The sequence below is a fragment of the Symsagittifera roscoffensis genome, chromosome 1, assembly GCF_963678635.1.
Source record: "Symsagittifera roscoffensis chromosome 1, txSymRosc1.1, whole genome shotgun sequence".
NCBI lineage: Eukaryota > Metazoa > Xenacoelomorpha > Acoela > Convolutidae > Symsagittifera > Symsagittifera roscoffensis.
In genome coordinates this window covers 20340715-20360974 of record NC_087062.1, presented here as the reverse complement: position 1 = coordinate 20360974, position 20260 = coordinate 20340715, and positions in this window count along the sequence as shown.

The window sequence follows — 20260 nt, the reverse complement described above, 5'->3', positions numbered from 1 at the left end:
TATATATTATGGCTGTACATTCTCTCATTAGAGTTGAGAGTCGTAGCTCTGCTTGAGTGAATAATCGAGAATTTGCTGATATGAGGTTCATTTTATTTGTACCATTATGTGATTGTAATAGTGCTGCACCGATGCCAAAGTTCGAAGCATCGCACATTGCATAAAATGGTTGATTTGAATCTGGAATTGTGTTTGAAATTTGTTCAGTTAAAAGTTTCTTTATTTCTTCAAATCGTGTTTGATGTTCTGTGTTCCATTCAAAATTATTTTGTTGTCTAAGGATGTTATAAAATGGTCGTAGATATAATTGCATTTTATAAACATATTTACTTAAAAAGTTTAACATTCCAAGAAATTCTTGGATTTTCTTTTTATTTGTTGGTGGTTGAAGTTTTTGAATAGCGTCAATGCGTGATTTCAATGGAGTGATTGTTTTTCTTTCTATATTATGTCCTAAAAATTTAACTCTTGTCAAAAAGAAGTGTGATTTATCGGGGGCGGCCTTCAGATTTTCGTTCTGAAGTATTTGGTGATATTTTTCTAAAACATTGAACATCTCGTCTTTTGTTTGTGATTGCATAAAAACATCGTCTAAATAGGTGATTGCGTTTTTCTTGAGTATTAGTGGTCTAAAAATTTTGCTCATAAAAGCTGAAAATGCTGCTGGTCCTATGGATATTCCATAGAATAAGCGGTTGAATTCATACTGTTGGTTTCCTATAACAAATTGTGTTAAACGTCGTGATTGTTCATCTAGTGGCATTTGATTGTATGCACTATTCATATCGGCGGTTGTAAAGTATTTGCCGTTTATTTTTGTTAAAATAACTTGTATTGGTTCAATGGGCCAATTACATTTTGATTCATCTATGAGTGAATTGAGGTATCTAGCGTCGAGAACGATTTTTAATGATTCTCCTTTAGCTAGAATGATAACGGGGTTGATAAATGTGTTGCCTTTTGGTTGTTCTTCTTTATTAACTGGTGATATAATGTTGTATCGTTCTAAAATATCGAGTAATCTATTCACTTTATCATGTAAGTGAATTGGTACTTTACTTGCTCTCTGTTTTTTGAAAACTGCGTCTGGTTTTAACGGGAGATGTAGTGATGAACTGATTTTGCCAACATCGAATTTTGATGTTGCATAGACTGATGAATATTTAATTAGCTGTTTGGCTAACTTTTCGAATTCGTCTTGTGTTATTTGTGAATGTTGGAAATTAAACATTGTTAAAAATTTTTGTTGGTCCTCTGTGTAGTTACTTATGTTGAATGTAGGTTTGAAATATGGAGTTTTTGTGAAATAATCCGTATTTCTGTTTTCGTTACTTATTATATTATTTATAGATAATTCTTCATTAAGAATTGTAGATTGGCAAATATCTAGTAATTGGAGTATATTATTTACGCGATAGGCTTTTTCGTGTATTGGTGATATTGTAGCGTTGGTTTCACAATATCCTAAAAGTCCTAAAGGTAATGTTACTTGGTAAGGTGTGTTATTATAGACATGTAAGGAAATGATATCGGAATTCGAATCTTTCAAATATTTTATGGATGAGATTGTGATTTTGAAAAATTTGTGAATAGGTTTGAATTCAAATTCTGACATATAAAATTTTTGTTTGTTTTGTTCTTTATCATATTGGTGAACTTGTTTGATTGAAAAATTATAGATATTTCCTGATAGTGGTTTTAGGTGTTTTCTTTGTTTGTTAAATATCGGGTAGAATTTTGAAAAGAATGGTGGTTGTTTATTTAATCTTTGAAAAAATGTTAAGGATGTTTCTTTTGTTTTTGTATATTTATCTTTGATTAATATTTTACTATTTAGTATGTTAATTGTTGGTATATACTTCGAAATAAATGGTATTCCAATGATATTATATTTAATGTCAGTGATATGGAATATTTGTTTAAATGGCTTATTTAAAATTTTGCTTTGTTCCATTGTTCTGGTGGGGAGGAGAAATAATTGGATTTTTCCGTAGTTTATCAATGTTGATCCTTGTGCTGTTGCTAACTTACTGGAGGTTTCAAGAGGTATTAACTTTGGGTGTAAAGTTTTTATTTCATTCCATGTGGGGATGTTTATTATGTTTGATTCTGCTCCTGAATCAATTAAAAAATCTATTTCAAGGTCTGGTGGTTGAAATTCTTTATTTCTTGGGCTTTCTAAGAGAAATGGTATTGTCCAAATTTTTTCTTTGGGTTGTTCTTTTTGTATATTTTGATAAATGTGGTTTGTATTCAAGCATTTTGTTTTGGTATTTTTATTGGTTTGATCTGTAGTGTTAATCTCGTTTGTTTCTTGCGTCGTTGGTGTGGAATTTATGGGTGTAGTGTAATAATTTTGAAGAAATTCTGATTGATTTTCATATATGTGTGATGAAAAGGGTTGTTCATATATGACAGATTCATAGTCATTTTCGACTTTTATCATATTGATAGAAAGAGTGTTTTCAGTATCACTTTCTGAATCTGATGATGTACAGTTTATTTGATTGAGTTGTAACGTTTCAGTTACTGTGTCATCAATACCTGGAGGGTCTGATGTTGTTTCTGGGTTAGATTGTACTTGATTGATTTGTCTTTGATGTTTAGGTGTACTACTTCTGTGGCGATTATTAGAATTATTATAGTTATTATTATTCCGGTGTGGTGATTGGGAATAATTTCTATAACGATTATTATAACTTGGGTGTCGATTTTGTGAATTATTTCGTGATCTGTTTTGGTAATTATTGTTTGGTCTGTTATAGTTCGATCTATTATATGAGTTATTCCTTGATCGATTGTTCGGGTAATTCTGGTTTCGGTTGTTTGAATAACTTCTATTTCGATTATAGGAGTAGTTTCTATTCCTATTGTATGATGAATTTCGTGATTGGTTGTTTGGATAGTAGTTATTTCTTGATTGGGAATTAGATCTAGAAACAAATCGTTGTGTGTTTGAATTTGATCTGGAGTAGTTATTTCGACTATTTGGTCTATTGTAGTGATTTTGTGATGAATTATACGTGTTTCTTCGTTCTGGTGATCTTCCTCTATAACTTGAGTTATATGGTGATTGATTTCTTGTATAATTTGGATTGTTCGGGAGTGGTTTTCCTGAACTGTTGTTGCTGTGGACTGTTTTGTTCGGTAGATTTTGATCTTTTTTCATGTATTGATAGAATGATTTATTTGGTTCTTTATATTTTTGAGGTTTATTTTGATTATCTTGCTGTTTTTGTCTACATTCGGAAATACTATGTCCGTATCGTCGGCAATAATTACACCATTTTTTGAAAGATGGTTTGCCTTTAAAGTTTGGGTTCTTTTCGTAGATATTGAGTATTTCAGTGATTTTTTCAACGAGGTCTGTCTCTGATTCCTGTATATTATTAATATTAGTGGGAGTCGTTTCAATTCTGTTAACGTATTGTAATTTCAGATTTTCCGTTTCTTCTAGTTTCATCGTGATTTCTGCTTGTTCTAATTTGTCTACTAGTTTTCGAAAATCTAAATCGGGTTCTCGAATTGAAGAAGGGTGTGATGCTCTCTTTTTTATTGCTATTTTCCTTAATTGTGGTGTTAAGGTCATCATTAAGATTTCTGTCATCTTTGTGTTTTTATAGTCATGTGTATTTAATGAATATGCTTTTCGAACTAGTGTTTCGATTCGTACTGCTATTTGCTTGATGGTTTCGTTTGGTAATCTGCGAATTTCATTACATAAAACTCTTTGTTGTTGTTTGTTTCTTTCGGAGTCAAACATTTTTGAAAATTCTTGTGTAAATCTTTTCCAGTTTGATTTTATTTCTAGAGGTAGTACTGAAAACCATTTTTGGGCTGCGCCATCTAAGGTTGTTTGTATTAACGCTGTGCGTCGATGTATCCAATTTTGATGTAGTGGCGTATTTATTGGTTCAGGTCCAATATTTAAAATCAGGTTTGCTGTTACTGCATTTAAATAATCTTCTACAGAGTATTCAGGGTCTGTTCCTGTGAAAACCATTAAAGGTTTGTTTGATGTTATTGATGATCCACCCATAAGGTATGGATTCATTGTCATTTGTAATGATTCTGCTGCATTTGGCATTTGAGAAAAATTTGAAAGTTGATTTCTTGTTATTTCATGTTGTTGGAGATAATATGGGAGTGGTATTTCATTTTGCATTTGTGATGGTTGATACGAGTGTGCAGTCATTGGATTTTGTTGTTGAATTGGTTGAAAAGATTGTGTATTAATTAGATTTTGTTGTTGAATTGGTTGTTGATGTTGTGCATCTATTGGTTGTGGAGAAAAATTTCTATGATTTGTACGTGTTCTCTGTATTCCTTGTCTACGATATTCTTGAGTATTTTGTGCAAATATATCTGGTTGTAAGAAATCATCATCTGAGGATAAATAATCCATTTGATAAGATGTCTGTTTTTTATTTTTATTTTGTTGAAAAAATGGGTAATTTTCACTGTGATCCCGTGGAGGATTTGTTTGGAAATTTGTTGAATTAGGTTGGGCCATTGGGTTATCCCAATTTCGAGATCTTGTATATTGGTTAAAATTTCTTTGTGGTTGATTATATGTTTTTGATGGATGTGTATAATTATAATTATGGTCTGCAAAGTTGTTTCTAGTGAATGTTTTGCGTGTTTTTGGTGGTATTGTCATGGGTCTGTATGTTTGGTAATCCATATGTGAATATTTAGGGGCAACCGAAGGTTTAACGGTTGATTGTAAGGTTACCTGTGTTTGTGAAGGATTTGTATTTCTTGGTGTTGTTAAATTTGGGCGTATTGGTGAAATACTTTGTTGTGTAGTTGTTGTGTGTACAATTTCTTCATTTATGAAGTGTGATGGTGTCTGGATATCTTGTTGAGTAAGATTCCTAGTTCCATTGAGGTTTTCATTGTGTATAACTGTAGAGTTTAAACTATTATTTTGTGTATCGGGTAAAAATGTATTATAGTTTAATGGTGTTGCATCAATTGTTAATGGTATTACTCTTACATAATCTCTTATGTAAGATATTGTACCTATTGCTTGACTTGAGATTGATTGTGGAAAGCTTATAAATGCGGGATGAGACCATTCGGGGTCCCAAACATAATCTGATTGTTCTGTGATAGCGGTATCATCGTTCGAATTTTGGGGTCTAAAATTTTTTCGTGCTTGTGCAATTAAATCAATATTGTGTGTGAAATAATCTATTATGAACCATGCCAAAATTTTTTGTAGATCGTGTTTTGTATGTTGTGAAACGTCGTCTTTCGTGAAATTTTCTTTAATGATGTTTAAATAACTAGAGAGTAGTGTGATTTCATGTCGTACTCTTAAATGTTTAGATGTTTCTGTCGGTGAGACATTTGTTATTGGGATTTCGTTTTCTAATATCGAAATATAACTATATATTATTGCGAAAACTTCATTGGTGAATATGGAGTTTGCTCTTTGTGAGTTATGGTATTGGATGCTTTTTATATATTCTGAAAAAACTTTTGAAAATTCTAAATCAAGATCGTCTGTTTGAATTGTATATTTTCTATTATTATGGTTTGGTGAGGTGAATTCTATGGAGTAGATTCCATACTGTTGTGTTATGTTGCATATATCTTTTAGATAGTGATCTATGATTTGTCTTTTGATTTTTACATCGGGGAACTCTGTTTTACATGGACTGATTCCGGGTTCAAATAAATTTACGAGTAAATTTTGACAAAATATGTGTTGTCCTCTATCAGTATCTGCGTCTACTATAAAAGGAAAGATTTCATCATCATCTGGAGTTTCTTCACCTGGGGTGTGCGTTGAACTCATTTTTTCGTTCGATTACTGTTAATATGTAATTATTAATGTGTCGAATTGGTTGATTCCAATTGTATAAATGTACTGGTTTGTGTTTGTACTGCTTTTTTATTCTTCTTTTTCCTCTTTGTGATGAATTTGAAGTTGTTTCTGAGTCAGAGAAATATAATTGATCGTGAATTGGGCAATTTTTATCTATTGATTCTTTTAGTTTGTAAAGTTCGTCTAAACTGTTGGTTTCTGATTCTGAAAATGCGTTTCGATTTTTTGAAAATCTTTTTCGTGTTATTTGTCTTTGTTTCGTTATTATTTTTCTTTTTAGTGTTTGTCGTTTTGTTCGAATGTATCCAACTGTTTGTGTATGAGGTGTGATTACAAGGTCGTATTTTTTGTTATCTATTTCACAATTGTGTAAAACGATTGTTTGTTTATTTCCTAGGTTTTTAAATGACATAAGGTTTAGAATGACGGATGCAAAAGGTTGTTAAATGATTTATATTTTCCTAAACTGTTAGTTCTTACGATTTTTTGGTTAGCTTAACCTGGGTCTGTTTGTTCAGGGTTGGAGAGAAAAGTATATCGATTCCGAAGAATGATTTTTTACTTTCTCGTGGCTAGTATAAGTTAAGGTGTTAACTTACTTAATCTTACTTAGGGGTAGTGATTGTGTTCAAGGGTTGGAGAATAGTAAATCGATCCACAAGGTTCAGGTATAATTAGAACGCGAGTAGTTCGTTAGATACTATTTTAAACTTACTAAGTCTAAGATTTATCCTGGGTCTGGTAAGAGGGGGGGTCAAGTGAAGGATGAATAACCGAAGTTCTTCACTGTTTATCCTAATTTGAATGATTAGTTTTGTTTAAAAATTTCTATTAGTCTTAGGTCTTTAGAAAGGGTTGGGTAGTGAATCGACGTTTGAGGTCGTTAGACACTAATTAAGTGGGTGGGGGAGAACAAAGTTGTTCTGTTTGATCCAAGGATAAGCCTTGATGATCAAATTTGAATTTTAATTAAGTAGAAAATGATTTAAGATCCAAGGATAAGCCTTGATGATCTGGTTTTAAAATTAAGTGAATTTAAGTTTTAATAAAATTTTAAATGTGTGTAAAGGAAAGATTTAGTGTTTTGATGATATTAGTAGGTTTATGATTGCTGTTATGTTTTAGATGATGAAGCTGGAACAACAGGATGATTTATGATTACTAACCATTTATTGTCATGCTACTAATTTTTATTTTTATTTTCCAATAAATATTTTTCAAACATGTTTTGTATAATACTGCAGAGTTTTAGGAAAACGATCTTAGATCTTTTTATCAATCGTTATTGTATATTAATAAATTTGTTTAGCGCCTGAAATGATTTTGAAGAGTAACTTCAAGGTTTTATGTTTGCAAATGGAAATCTAAATTCATTGCAAGTAGTATTCGAAATATAAAAGTTTGTTCTGGCTTTTGCCGAACTATCATATAACTATACGGCAAGTTTCTACTTTGTCGTATGTCGTCTTTGGTTCGAGGTCTTCTTCCAATTCCGGGTAGTTCTGTTATGGTTCGGAATATTGGCTCTGATCTATTGAGTCGTAGAGACATTTCGATTAAATTATTGTCGTATAACATTTTTGTAAATGTTTTTGTCTAATTTCTAATCTATTTTGGTTAATTCTAATCTATTAAGGTCTTGTTCGAGACTTATGGTCGCACCAGATGAGTTAGGACCGAAGTGTAACTCATAGAGTAATTTCGGATAGGGTACACCGTCTGCTCGTCTGCCTCACTGGTCGCACCAGATGAGTTAGGACCGAAGTGTAACTCATAGAGTAATTTCGGATAGGGTACACCGTCTGCTCGTCACGCTATCTTATTTTCGGCCGGATAGATTCGTGCAACTTCTTAGTCTAATACCGATCCTAATCTTACTCTTATACTATCTAGTCTCAGGTTGTTTAACTAGTCTCTGCTAGGCTCAATAGATCTAGGGTATACTGGTTTATTGCGGCTGCTGAAGTGCTCGGGAGAGTCCAACTAATTTCTAAGTTAAATTCAAATCTCTCTGGTGCTGAAATTACAAGTAACTTCAGCACTTACAAATAAGTGGGTTGTTAGTTAGATGGATCATGATTGGTTAATATTAAATACTTTACATTGGTAAAACATTTAATTTATCCAATCATAAAATGTAGTTTAGATCAACATATTAACCTCAATTACTGCCAACAACTCAATCTCATTTATTACAACAATCCAATCCAGCTAAAATTCACCAACTAAATAATTCCATTTACTGAAATAATGAATACCGATAGTGAGAACTACGCTATCATCTCAAAAACAGAAGCAATGAAAACTAGCTGAAAAAGCCAATTATATGGATTATTCGACAAAAAAAATCAGTTCTTTTTGGCCTTCATCAGATTAGTTTCAAGCTAAAAATTTGCAGGACTCTATTAATTTCCAATTTTTAATCCAAAGTAATAGTCCAGAAGGTTTTGAAATGATAACCTTTTATGCTGATGACGCTACTGAATTAAATTAAAATTTAGACAAAAACAAAATAAAAAGTCAAAACTCAAATGTTTGATTAAATACATAAAACCAATTCACAACCAATACCCGCTTAACCAATTAATGATTTTACTTGCTCGATATTATGCGGTTCCGAATAATGATTCCCAAAACAGTTTGCTGGGCTATTTATCCCGAAAGCTGAAAGGGTATTCCATCATTTTAAGTAAACATTGATTTAGGATTTTTTCGTGGACTTCGCTGACAATGAGCATAATCCGCTGATAAGCTTATAAAGTCTGTATTGTATTTGCTAGACAATTCTAATTAGGTTTCAATTGTTTATGCGCAAGAACTGATTTATTTCATTCAAGTACCCGCATCCAGTTTATAGCGTTAATAAACCATTATAATACGATTTTAGTACTATTCTTACAAAAAATTAGAAATAAGTGATTTCAATCAATTAATAATCGATTGTAATTTCTCTTTTTGAAATTAAACACTCAATTATATGAGATCATAATCGATTATAATCGATTATTTAAATCCGAATTTCTACTTCATTTGTTCTACAGAAAAAAATCCATTATAATCGAGTATAATTGTTTGTAATCCCTTTTGTTTGCCCATTTTGTCTTCGACCTTCCACCTGAATTGCTTATATTTTATGCTTTTTGTAGACGTTGGTTGAGACAAATGGGAAATTGGGAACCAAATGGGAAAATTGGCAGACGTTGGTTTATGAGACAAATGGGAACCTTTCAACTAATATAAAGGGATCACTATAACACTTATGTTTCGTGATAAAACTTTGTGTTCAGATGAACCAAAGTGTGACAAGACATCTCATTTTTTGAGATTTTTGACAGAAAAAATGGATTATAATCGTTACAACAGATTACAAGAGATTTTCGGAAAAATTATAATCAATTATAATTGATGATAATTTTTTATATGTCACGAAAAATGCTATCAATATAATTGATTGTAAATCGTTTAAACATCAAAATTGTTGCTTATAATTAATTGTAACTTTGCTAAAAGTACGATTAAAATTATAGTATAATCGATTCTTTTCTTTTTTTACTGAGTGCGGGTACAATAAATTGCGGAATCCTTTTCAGTTTTGTGGGTTCCGCTTACAATCTTTGCGGATTCGATTTACACTTTGCGGAATCTGCATACAAGTGTGGAATTCAGAACAGATAGTTATGTTCGCTTGTTGCGGAATTCGCGATAAAAAAACATGCTGAGAAAATTTTTGATACAGGTATTTGAAACGAAATCCACGGAAGTTTTGTAAGTGCAATCCACTTACATTTTGAAACATGTTTAAACACTTGTCTCTGAGTTCCTCGGACATACCGGCGTCAAATTGTGCGCCAGTCCAAAAAATAGCTTGTCCTCGTAATCTATCCCAAAATCGGAACCACGAATATTACTTAAAGTTTGGTAAAATAGCACTGAAAACTCGATTGAGTGAGATAAATTACATTAAATGCGGTAACTCTAGCTGAAACTAATTTTCCGAAAACTAATTTAACAAATAATAATTTTCGTTTGAATAGTACATTGATATATCACTGTTGTTATAATATTGGTCGAGTTTTCGTTGATTGCACTTAAACTTTATAGCAATTTCTGTCGCGGCAAGACAAAATTTGTGAGTTCGGAGCTCATATAGATAAAAACAGGTCTGATTTGTGCACAGTATTGCAAGTGTGTTGAGGTCAACTAGAGGTAGGCAGAGGACGGCTTCAGAAGTTTTGAGGTCATCACTTTCCGATGAAGCAGCAGAAGCAAGTTGCGAAGATGAAGCCCACGCAGAAGGCCAGACATCCAGCCACTATGCCAATTATGGCCCCGGTAGACAGCCTGAACAACAAATAAAGAACCAAGTCGAATTATTTGCCTTAACCTTTAAAAAATATTTTTCTGTGGCGTATACTAGTTTTAAATTTACATTTATTTTTCGACGCGTCAGGGCGAAATTTTTTTTTATTGAGCACAAGCTTTCTATAAAAATAGTCAATTGTCAGTTACAAAAAAGTAATGAACGCAAATGCACAAAAAACAAGAGATTCGATGTTCACAGAGAGTAATATATGCCCTTAAAATTTTTTGAGGTTCACAAGCAATTTATGATTTAGGTTTTTTGATAAAAATTAACAGAATTTGAGAAAACTAGGCCAATTGGTAAAGTTTTTAACTTGCTGGCAAATCAGATACATATATTCCTTTTCGAAATCAGAAGTCGATCTTATTTTCCTTTAAGACTTTTCCTGAAAAAAAGAGAACTAAAAAAATCACCAAGACCTAAATTAGGGTACTCACTGGAATCATTACTCTTATGAACTTATAAATTTTAACGTCGGGGCGGTTTGATCTGCCCAAGATATGCCCTCCAATCCGATTAAGCCAACGCGTTCCCTCTACTAATTCATTTCTGGGAAAAAATTTTGGCAAACTACAATTTTCATAGTCCTAATTTTTAGATGGCTAAAATTTTTCCAATTTGAGTAAAATGGATCAAGAAATAAGTTTTTTATTTCGCTGGGAAAATTGAGAATTAAATCCACTAGAAGTCGACCACTAGAGGTCGATTACGGTTTTCGTGATCTTTAAAATTTTGATGTTCGATTTTAAGTTTACCTTCCTTTCTTTTAAGAAAGGATATGATTTGAGTTATAACCGATGGTCTTAACTCATAGAGTAATTTCGGATAGGGTACACCGTCTGCTCGTCACGCTATCTTATTTTCGGCCGGATAGATTCGTGCAACTTCTTAGTCTAATACCGATCCTAATCTTACTCTTATACTATTCTAGTCTCAGGGTGTTTAACTAGTCTCTGCTAGGCTCAATAGATCTAGGGTATACTGGTTTATTGCGGCTGCTGAAGTTCTCTTGGAGAGGCAACTAATTTCTAAGTTAAATTCAAATCTCTCTGGTGCTGAAATTACAAGTAATTTCAGCACTTACAAATAAGTGGGTTGTTAGTTAGATGGATCATGATTGGTTAATATTAAATACTTTACAGTGGTAAAATATCTAATTTATCCAATCATAAAATGTAGTTTAGATCAGGTTCCACCCATCCGGGTTTTACAGAGTTTTTTAGAATAGTTTTTCTGCAATTCAAAGGATGGATGATGGACGTTGGTATTTGGCGAACATCATATTTCTTCTGGGTTCTCCTGTTAGAGAAGTTCCAGGATCAATCGTTGTGTCTTCTTATGACAACGACTGGGTTTTCTCAACAAACTCAAATCTGATTTCAGAATGGTTTGCTATGACAGGTTTTTCTGTTTCATGTAGAGAACTTCTTTTGTGTTCAACCTAGTCTGGGAATGGCGTGGAGATTGTGCGTGGAGGGGATGCCTGGTTACTTGGATCTGTACGTATACTTGAACATCGAGGTGGTCATTGGTCTAGTTCAATGAAGTCCTTTTCTGCGAACTCAAGTCGTACTCTAAATCCTTTGAGTTGTGATTGTGGACGGCATATTGATTGTGGTTGGCCATTCTTTTTTGAGTGTAGTGGGGTCCTTTTGTCTTTGGATGTTCGTCTTTGGTGTTGTATGCTGATCTATATACTGCAAAGTATAATTTACATTTTATAAAATTTTTATTAGTTCGGTGTTTTAATTATGATTTTGGTTAGTTGTTTTCACAAAAGCTTTTTGTTTTAGTTCGGTTATTTTGAAGAGTTACTCACCCTTGAGTACCTCTTATTAAAAATAGAAGTGTGGTCACAAAGCGTGGATGTAGCGCGGTGGGTTAGGCCGGCTATAGAGCATGCTCAGGACATCCTCTCTGGTGGGTTAGGCCAGGAGTGGGAGTATGATTTCGTGCGGTTTCTGTGAGAGGTCCTGTTATGTGATAACGTTTTATGTTGGGTTTATTGTGGTTTTTCGTATGTTTCGTTGGTTGTAACCTTTTTTCAAAAATCAAATTGTTTTTGGTATGGGTTTGTCTTTCGACTTTTTTGTGTTTTATTATTTCTTTCTTAGACTTTATAATAGTCTTCAAAAGAATAAATTATCCAGTTTTAAACTGGGTTAATCCGGTTTGGGTACCGTTGGTTTCATTTTCTTAGTCATGCTATTATTCTATGTGTTGTGGTGTCTAGTAAGCTGCGTTGGTTAGTTTTGTTTAGTATATAATTCCTTTCCAACCGGGTTAAAGGAAAGTTTGAAACTTGTTATCGTGTGTTAGAGTTGTTGAGTGTGAAAACTTAAAACTGAAACTCATTATTTAAACAATTCTTCGTGGGCGAGCTGTGCGAGTTTGGATAGAATTCTTGTGCGAGTGAATGAAAATATCAAAAGGTTAGTACTGCATTTTCGTTTTACCAATTTACTACATAGAATTTCAATTTTACTGCTAGTTTTTTGGGGAAAAATTAAGTTACAAATTTTCATCATTATTAGAATTACTGCTTTTAGGGGAATAATTTATAAATTAATTTACTACATTGGTATGATTTTTATTGAATTTATCTAGTGCAAAATATTAATAGAGTTTTGAAAAATTTGAAGAAGTTTTCTATTTTTTATTTTTCTTTTGTGTAATTTGTAGGTGATCGTGGGATGAAGACTAAAAATTTAAATAAGACATGGATAAGAATGATTAGTATTTATTTTTAAATTTATTAGTGAAGAATATGATAAATTATACTTACCTGTTAGTCGTCGGGGAAAAAACCGTGGGGAAAGATGTCGTGTATTATGTCGGAATTTGTTAGTAATTTTGCTAGTATGCTAATGATGTTTTTAGTTTGAAGCAGTGGCCAAAGCAATTGAAGTGCTTTAATAGTTTTTAGTTCTTCAGTGCCAACTGCAAACTCATAAGGTGTGTTTTGGATGAGATTATATAATTTGTGATTGTATTTAGTGTTGTGAATGAATTCTAATATCGGGATTTCTATAGGTTGGATAAATTCATGTGGGATAAGGAAGGGTCTGGATTCTTCTGCGTTGAAGGTCTTCGTGATGGGACAAAAAATATACATTTGGGTTATGGGATCATAATTGCGAAGAATACCGTGAAGGTTAGTATCTTTGATGCAATATGTGAAGTTAAGAAAAAATGGTGATGTGTATTTAGAGTTAATAAATTGAAAACGGTGGTGTGGTTGTCTTGATGGAGTGTGTAGATCAAAATGATTTTGTATGAAGCGATAATATGTATATGTGTGGGTTTGTTTAGCGCGTAACATAATGTCGTGTGAGCAGTGCAAATCGCGTTCTTGTGGTGCAAGGAAATTGAAGGTTAGTGAAAATAATTGAAATCTTTCTTTAAAACTTTCGTAAGCTTGCATGTCGGTTAGTTCTTCAGAAATGACGTGGTCGAATTTGCGATCAAATATATTGAGTGTAAATACATATGGTGTTTTTATGAAGAATTTTTCTGTGATTTGTGGGTTAGCGAAACGATCATCATCTAAAAATTGGTCTTGGTTAGCTCGGATGATGTTGTGATCGTAATATTCTAGCGTATATTCGTTTGCTCGGGGTGCAGTGTATGTTTTTAGTGACTTTTTATATCCTATATAAGTAAATTGTCTATGTGTTAGTGGTGTGGTGAGTCGATATAGCATATCTTGATTTCTTTCTATATCGATGTGAGTATTAGATAAAGGTAGGCAAAGGGGGTTAGTAAAATGATAATATGATGTCCAATGAAGTGTAGGCATTAAAACTTGTTCATCTACAAAACTACGTGTGTCGTTAGTGTTGTTAGGAGTGTTCAAAGTATATTGTGGAAATGAAGGTAAGGTGATTGCTAAAAAATCTTTCGTGTTAGTGTGATTTGGATGATTAATATATTCACGGGCTGTTCCTGGTTTTGTTGGAAATGGATGGTTTGGGAATTTTCTTTTGAAAGTGCGATAAGCTCTATTAGTGCTATTTGATGATTCGGTGGATGTGGATGATGGTGCTAATGATGCGGTATAAGCTGAAGAGGGTGTAGGGGTAGGTGGGTTTGATGATTCTATTGTGGATGAAATCTGATTTATAGTGGGGTTTTCAAGGTGGAAGGGTTGTTGTTGTAGGGTGATAAAATTATCTAGTTCCTGGGAGATTTGGGGAGTATCTGGAGAATTGGATTATCGGTCTGAATGAAATGAGGAGTAGGTTGGGGTGACTCGTGAAGCATAAGAGGGTGTAGAAATGGATGGGAGTGGGTTATTTGGTGGGATTGGTTGAAAAAGGGGTTTTGAAAAAACTGAGGAGTTGGTTTGAAAATTATTGGATGGAGATGGTTCAGAGTCTGCAAATTCATCAGGGGTTTCAATATTTGGGTTATTGAGTTGTGAAATGGACTATAAAACTGAGATATGTGAATTAGTGTCTGAATTCATGCCTGATGTTACATTATTGGTTGGGAAATCGGGTGGCGGGAAAGCAAAAAGTGGAATTATTGTAATTGGAGTGTTGAGGTTGGTTGGATGGGAATTTGAGCGGTGTAGGGATCCAAGTTGTCGGCTCATCGTGGGCTAAAAAAATTATTATTTTGAGACTGAAAAGCGGTGGTATGGGGTTGTTCTATAATTTATTCATATGTATTTTCATCTAGTGAATGATGTGTCATTATATGTTGAAGGGGACTTTGTGATAGGTTGGTCTAAAATTTGGATTATGTGTTATTGCTGAATTTCGAAAATTTCGTGGGACTAGGGATAATGGATGGTTATGTGGTAGGGGTGGTAACTGTGGTGCTGTGAGCGTTATTTCTACATTGTTATGTTCTTCGTCATATGTGTTCTGTCTTGTTGCTATTTTTGTGTTGTATTCTTTTATTTATGCGTCTAAAAGAATTTTGTTTATTGATGATGAAAAAATTCCAAAAAATCCTGCAAATAGTATGCGTGCTACACTTGCTTGTCTATTTACTTGTGTGTGTATAGCGCATGTATTATATATTCCTTTTAAAAGTGAAAAAAGAAATCCTATAAAGTTAAACATTGCGTATAAAATAGTTAATTTTTCTAAGATGTAATAGGGCCATCCTAGAAAATCAAGAATTTCATTTTTGAGTGTAACAAAGCTAAAGATATTTATAGGTGAGATATCTTGTGGTCGGTATTTTTCACCGTTTAGATATATATATAGTCTTTAATGTCTTTAAAATATCCGCTATAGTCTTGTATATAAATATCTGCAAATCCTCTGGTTTCGGCAAGTTTGCGTAAGTTTTGGTCAATTGATTGTCTTTGTATAGTGTCGTTTTGTGTTAATAATTCTTGGAATTGTTGTGTTCTAATGTGATGTTGGATATCGGATTTTCAATATATTCCAATTGACTGTAGGTCAATATTTGGGTTTCGAGCAATAGCTCTAATGCTTTCAGGTGAAAATTTTTTGAGTGATTGCATTAATGTGGGATATGGGGTAAGAAGGTAATATTTATCTTCATCAGGGTTCAGTTGTACTACATTGTGGCTATTTTCTGATCCACATGGGACTGCGGTATCCCAGAAATAGGTTCGTCTTGAAAGTGTGTCAACGAAATGTACTTTATTCTTATAAAAGATAGGGATTCTTTTATAGCATCGTTTATCTTCAAAAACATATAGTGGTGATACTTTTTTGGTACAGGTATAGAACCATAAAATGTTTCCTTCATAGTCTAAAAAATTTGATCTATTTCCTGATAGTAAATATCCTGCGTAGGGTATTTTTAATACTACTAGTGCAAGTGATTGTAGGATTTGTGTCCTTTCTCATTCGCATAGTTGGTGAAGTGTTTCTAATTCAGAGAGTGACATTTCTTGAAAAATTTTGCCAATTGTGTAGTCTAATTTCATATCTAAGTAAATATCATAGTGAATATTACCGAAATATGTACTATTCATTAGTGATAGTCTTGTAAACGTGTGCTTCTAGTGTCATGGGGCTTTAGATGTCCACCAGGTTGACCTTTACTTTTTTGAAAATCAACTGGTATATATGATGTTCCTTCGTTTATAGGGTGACTTGTGGCGTATGGGTCAATTTTTACTTTTCCAGTGGTCATGTCGAATCCTTTTTCGTATTCAACTAATATTTCGGAGTATTGTGTTTTGTGAAGTTGATTTCTGTATTTACATGCAAGTTCTGTTTCTTGATATATTTGAAAACGTGTCAATTTATTTTCTATATTGTGTATGTTTCTAAAATTAGAACTTTGTTTTCGAGATGGATTTACTTGTTCATATGGGATTGATTGTATAAAATATTTTTCGTGAAATTTTATCATACGAGCGTGTATTTTTGCTACTTGAAATGTTGTACATGTGTCTTCGGAAAACCAAACAATTGTTGCTTGTGTCCGTGTTGTAGGGTCACAATAGCCTTGATCGTTTTTACAGGGTAATCTAATTCCTTGATAGATCATTGTGTTGTCAGATAAATCGCGTGTGAGTTGTATTTTTTCGAGTTGTATTTTCCAATCGAAAAACATGATTTCTTGATATCCTTTATTTTTTGTGTCTGCTTTGCAGTTTGATGGGTTATTTATACCAATGTGTGGTATCCAGTGTTTATCGTGTATGTCATAAGTTAATCTTCCGTGTGCGCCGTTGTATGGGTATTTTTCATCTAGTTTTATATGTCCTTGATATCTTTCAAGTTCTGCTTGATGTACAGAATCTGCAAAAACTTGGAAATATACTAATTTTCTATCTTTGTTTTTATTTCTTGTGATATTTAGTCTGAGTAACTCGTTTTTACAATCTTCGGGATTGATATGTAAAAGTCGTTTGATATTACTCTGGTAGAATGATTCGTGGTCAAGTCGGTTTTTATTTCCATTTGAGACTTGTGAACAATGTACTTTCTTTTCAGAAAATGTTGCAGTGAATTTATATCCTATGACTGTTGTTGCTCGGGCTTTTGAATAAAGTGTAGCTATTACATTTGTAGTTTCTATAGCTTGTGGTTCTGTTTCGCATTGTGATACTTGATTTATTGCATACTTGTGTAGTGTTTTTTGTTCATTTTCTTCACAATCGTAATGTGTTACTAATAAATCTTGGGGTCCTGTGCGGGTGGAAGGGTTTATGTTCTGATTGGAGATTGCTAGAAAAAAGAGTTGGAGAAAAATTAATATTTTTAGAATATACACGTGTATGATTATCCTGAGTATGGGTTATAAAATGTGATGTAACCAATTGTCTTTTTGGTATATCTGTCGTATTTGTATATTACTTCAGTTGTTATAAATGGTGGTGGTAGGGATTGAGCTGTTATATTTGGTGGATTTAATGGATAGGGATGTTGAGTAATGTTGTTTAATTTAACCGTGATTTCAAATTTTAATTGTAGACTATTCTGTTGGAGTATTTGGATGTTATGAGCACGAATGTCTTCGTGAATGTCTTGTCTATATTGTAGTCTATTTAGTGCCCAATTGTGGAGTCGGTTACTTTCCAGGTGTTGTCCAAATAATGGTGGAGGTGCTGTGAATGTATTCCAGTCTAGTCTTAAAGGAATATTTGTTGATGATTGTTCTCGATATCTAGCGTCGAGGTTATTTGGAAAATTTAAGTTAAAAGGTGGTGGTGAAATCTGGCTTATTGATGGTGTTGATGGTAGTGATAATGTTTCTGGTAGTGATGAGGATGTTGTTGTATCCGTAGAAATATCTATTGGATCGTTGATTAAATTTGGTTCACCTTGTGTGAATGAATGTGTTGTCCAATATGGTAGTCGTGATGTCTGGTTTGGGGGGTTAAAGGGATTTTCACGAATTTGTTCAGATGTTGGTGTTAAACCTAAGTAATCTGAGGGTAGGCTTGAGGTGCTACGTTGTGAAAGAAGCGTAGGGGTTTCTGGTAATATACAAATGGAGTTTTCTGGAATACTTTGTGATGGGGATTGAGGTATATCAAAATGAACTCGGGGAGTTTGAAAATTTCTGTTTCGTCGAGGATGTATAATTTGTCTATTTATTTCGACTGTATTTTGGTTTGACTAGGATTTCGTATTCTACTTAATTCTTGTGGTAGTGTTGGGTATAAGTTATATGTTGGTTCGCTTAGAGGTGCTTGTCGTTGAACTGGTTCTAGTGGTTCAGATAACCGAGCGTGTCGTTCTTCAAAGGTATATGGGTTATCTTGAAAGGAAATTCGTGTGGATGTTTTGGGGTTTTGGGTAGTTGAAGGTGGTGTTGGGTTATCTTGGGATGATGTCGGTGAAGACTGACTGAGTGATTGTTGGTTAGCAATCTTTGATAGTTTTTTATTTATTCTTTTAGTGGAAAAATTTATGTTTATTATAGTATTCTTCTAGGAAAAGAATTAGGAGGATTGTTGCTAGGGCGAATGTGATGATTGCTTTCTTTATACATTTGCATATTGTCAAGATGAGGGATGATAGAAATGTTATAAAAATTACAAATAGTAAAAAAATATCTGTTCTACTAAAAATGGTTCGTATCATTTAGATAAGTTTTGTGAATCGTACCTGTGGATATAGTCAATAGCTTCAAAAGTTGGAGATATAGTTCAAAGGAGGTATAGTTGGAATAGAAAATTTAAAAAATATTGCAAAAAATGATTAAGATTATTACAAAAGATTCAAAGGTATCAAAAAGAAATATGATTAAAAGTTTAAATATCGTTAAAAAGTTTATGAGAATGTTAAGAATTATGTTGACTGGTCGAGAAAAGAGCATTTAAGAAATGGCTTCTCGATCGAATATTTTTTGGCGTTTGAGGCAATTTTCAAGTGTGGTCGAATTATTTATTGGTTTTTTGACAAGTGGGTTGAGTTTTGTGACAAATTGTTGAGGGCAAATTTTATGGTGATCGGGAGGTCTTCTTTTTCTTTATTTTTATTTGTCAAATGATCTGGGGTATTTTTGAGATTTTTATACTTTAGGCTAATTAAAATGGTCGTTCTTTTACTTTAGGCGAATTTAACATATTTGTTTTGGGGGGTATTTGAGGTCTGAGTTGGGGAAATATTGTTGATCTTTGGTTTATTAGATAAGGGAGGGTTATGATATTATGGTGATATTTATTTTAGTTGTCAAGTTGGAGTGGTTTGCTTATTTTTGACCTTGAGGTTGCAAAGTTATAGTTATAGATATGCCTGGAGTTGTAATATCATTCGTCTAGTTGATTTGTGCTAGAGTTAGAGAAGGTGACGGATTGGATGAATCCTATTGGCTAATTATGAACTAGAGTCGCTGCGTGTTTGTCAGCATGTTATTTTGAAAAATGAAAGTTCAAAATATTTCAGAGGTGCAAAGATTATGAAACATAAAATTAAAGCTGTTTTTGAAATTCGACTTTCTTTAATATTTTAGATTGTGGGATGAATGTTTTATAGTTTTTACGTGGTTGGTTTCTAAGTAGTGATGACTCTCTATGTTCTGATTTGTCGATTTGTTCTTGAGGTATTATTTTTTCTGTCAATTTTCTATTTTTTCTTTCTTTTTGAGGTATATTTTGATCTAGCTTTTTTGTATTGTTTTTTGTTGTGGTTGATTTTTTATTTTGATTTTCGAGATGAATGTCATGTTGTTCTTTTGTTTTATTCTCCGTATGTGGGTTATTTTGAATAACTTTTAAACCTGTGAAAGAATATAATTGAGTTAGTTCGCGTAGTGCGTATTCTTTTGGGTAATAAGGTAATAGATTGTTTCGATGTTGAACAAATTCTTTTTTGTCTGAGTCGGTGATTTTATATGTGACATCAGTGGGTTTGGCAATTATTTGGTATGGACCTTTACGAAGGGGTTGTAATTTTTTAGAAATTCCTTTTTGAGTGTTAAAATTGGGTATTAAAACAAATGTTCCAATTTTTAAATCGGAGGCTGGTTTAAAGCGTGAATTTATTTGTTCATTAATGTTTTGCCTTTGTAACAACTTTTTTGTTACTTTTTGGTAAATTTCATTGTGCTTTTTATCTCTGTTTAAAATCCATTCGGTGTGTGTACCGGAGGCTAATTTAAGAATTTGTGGGTGA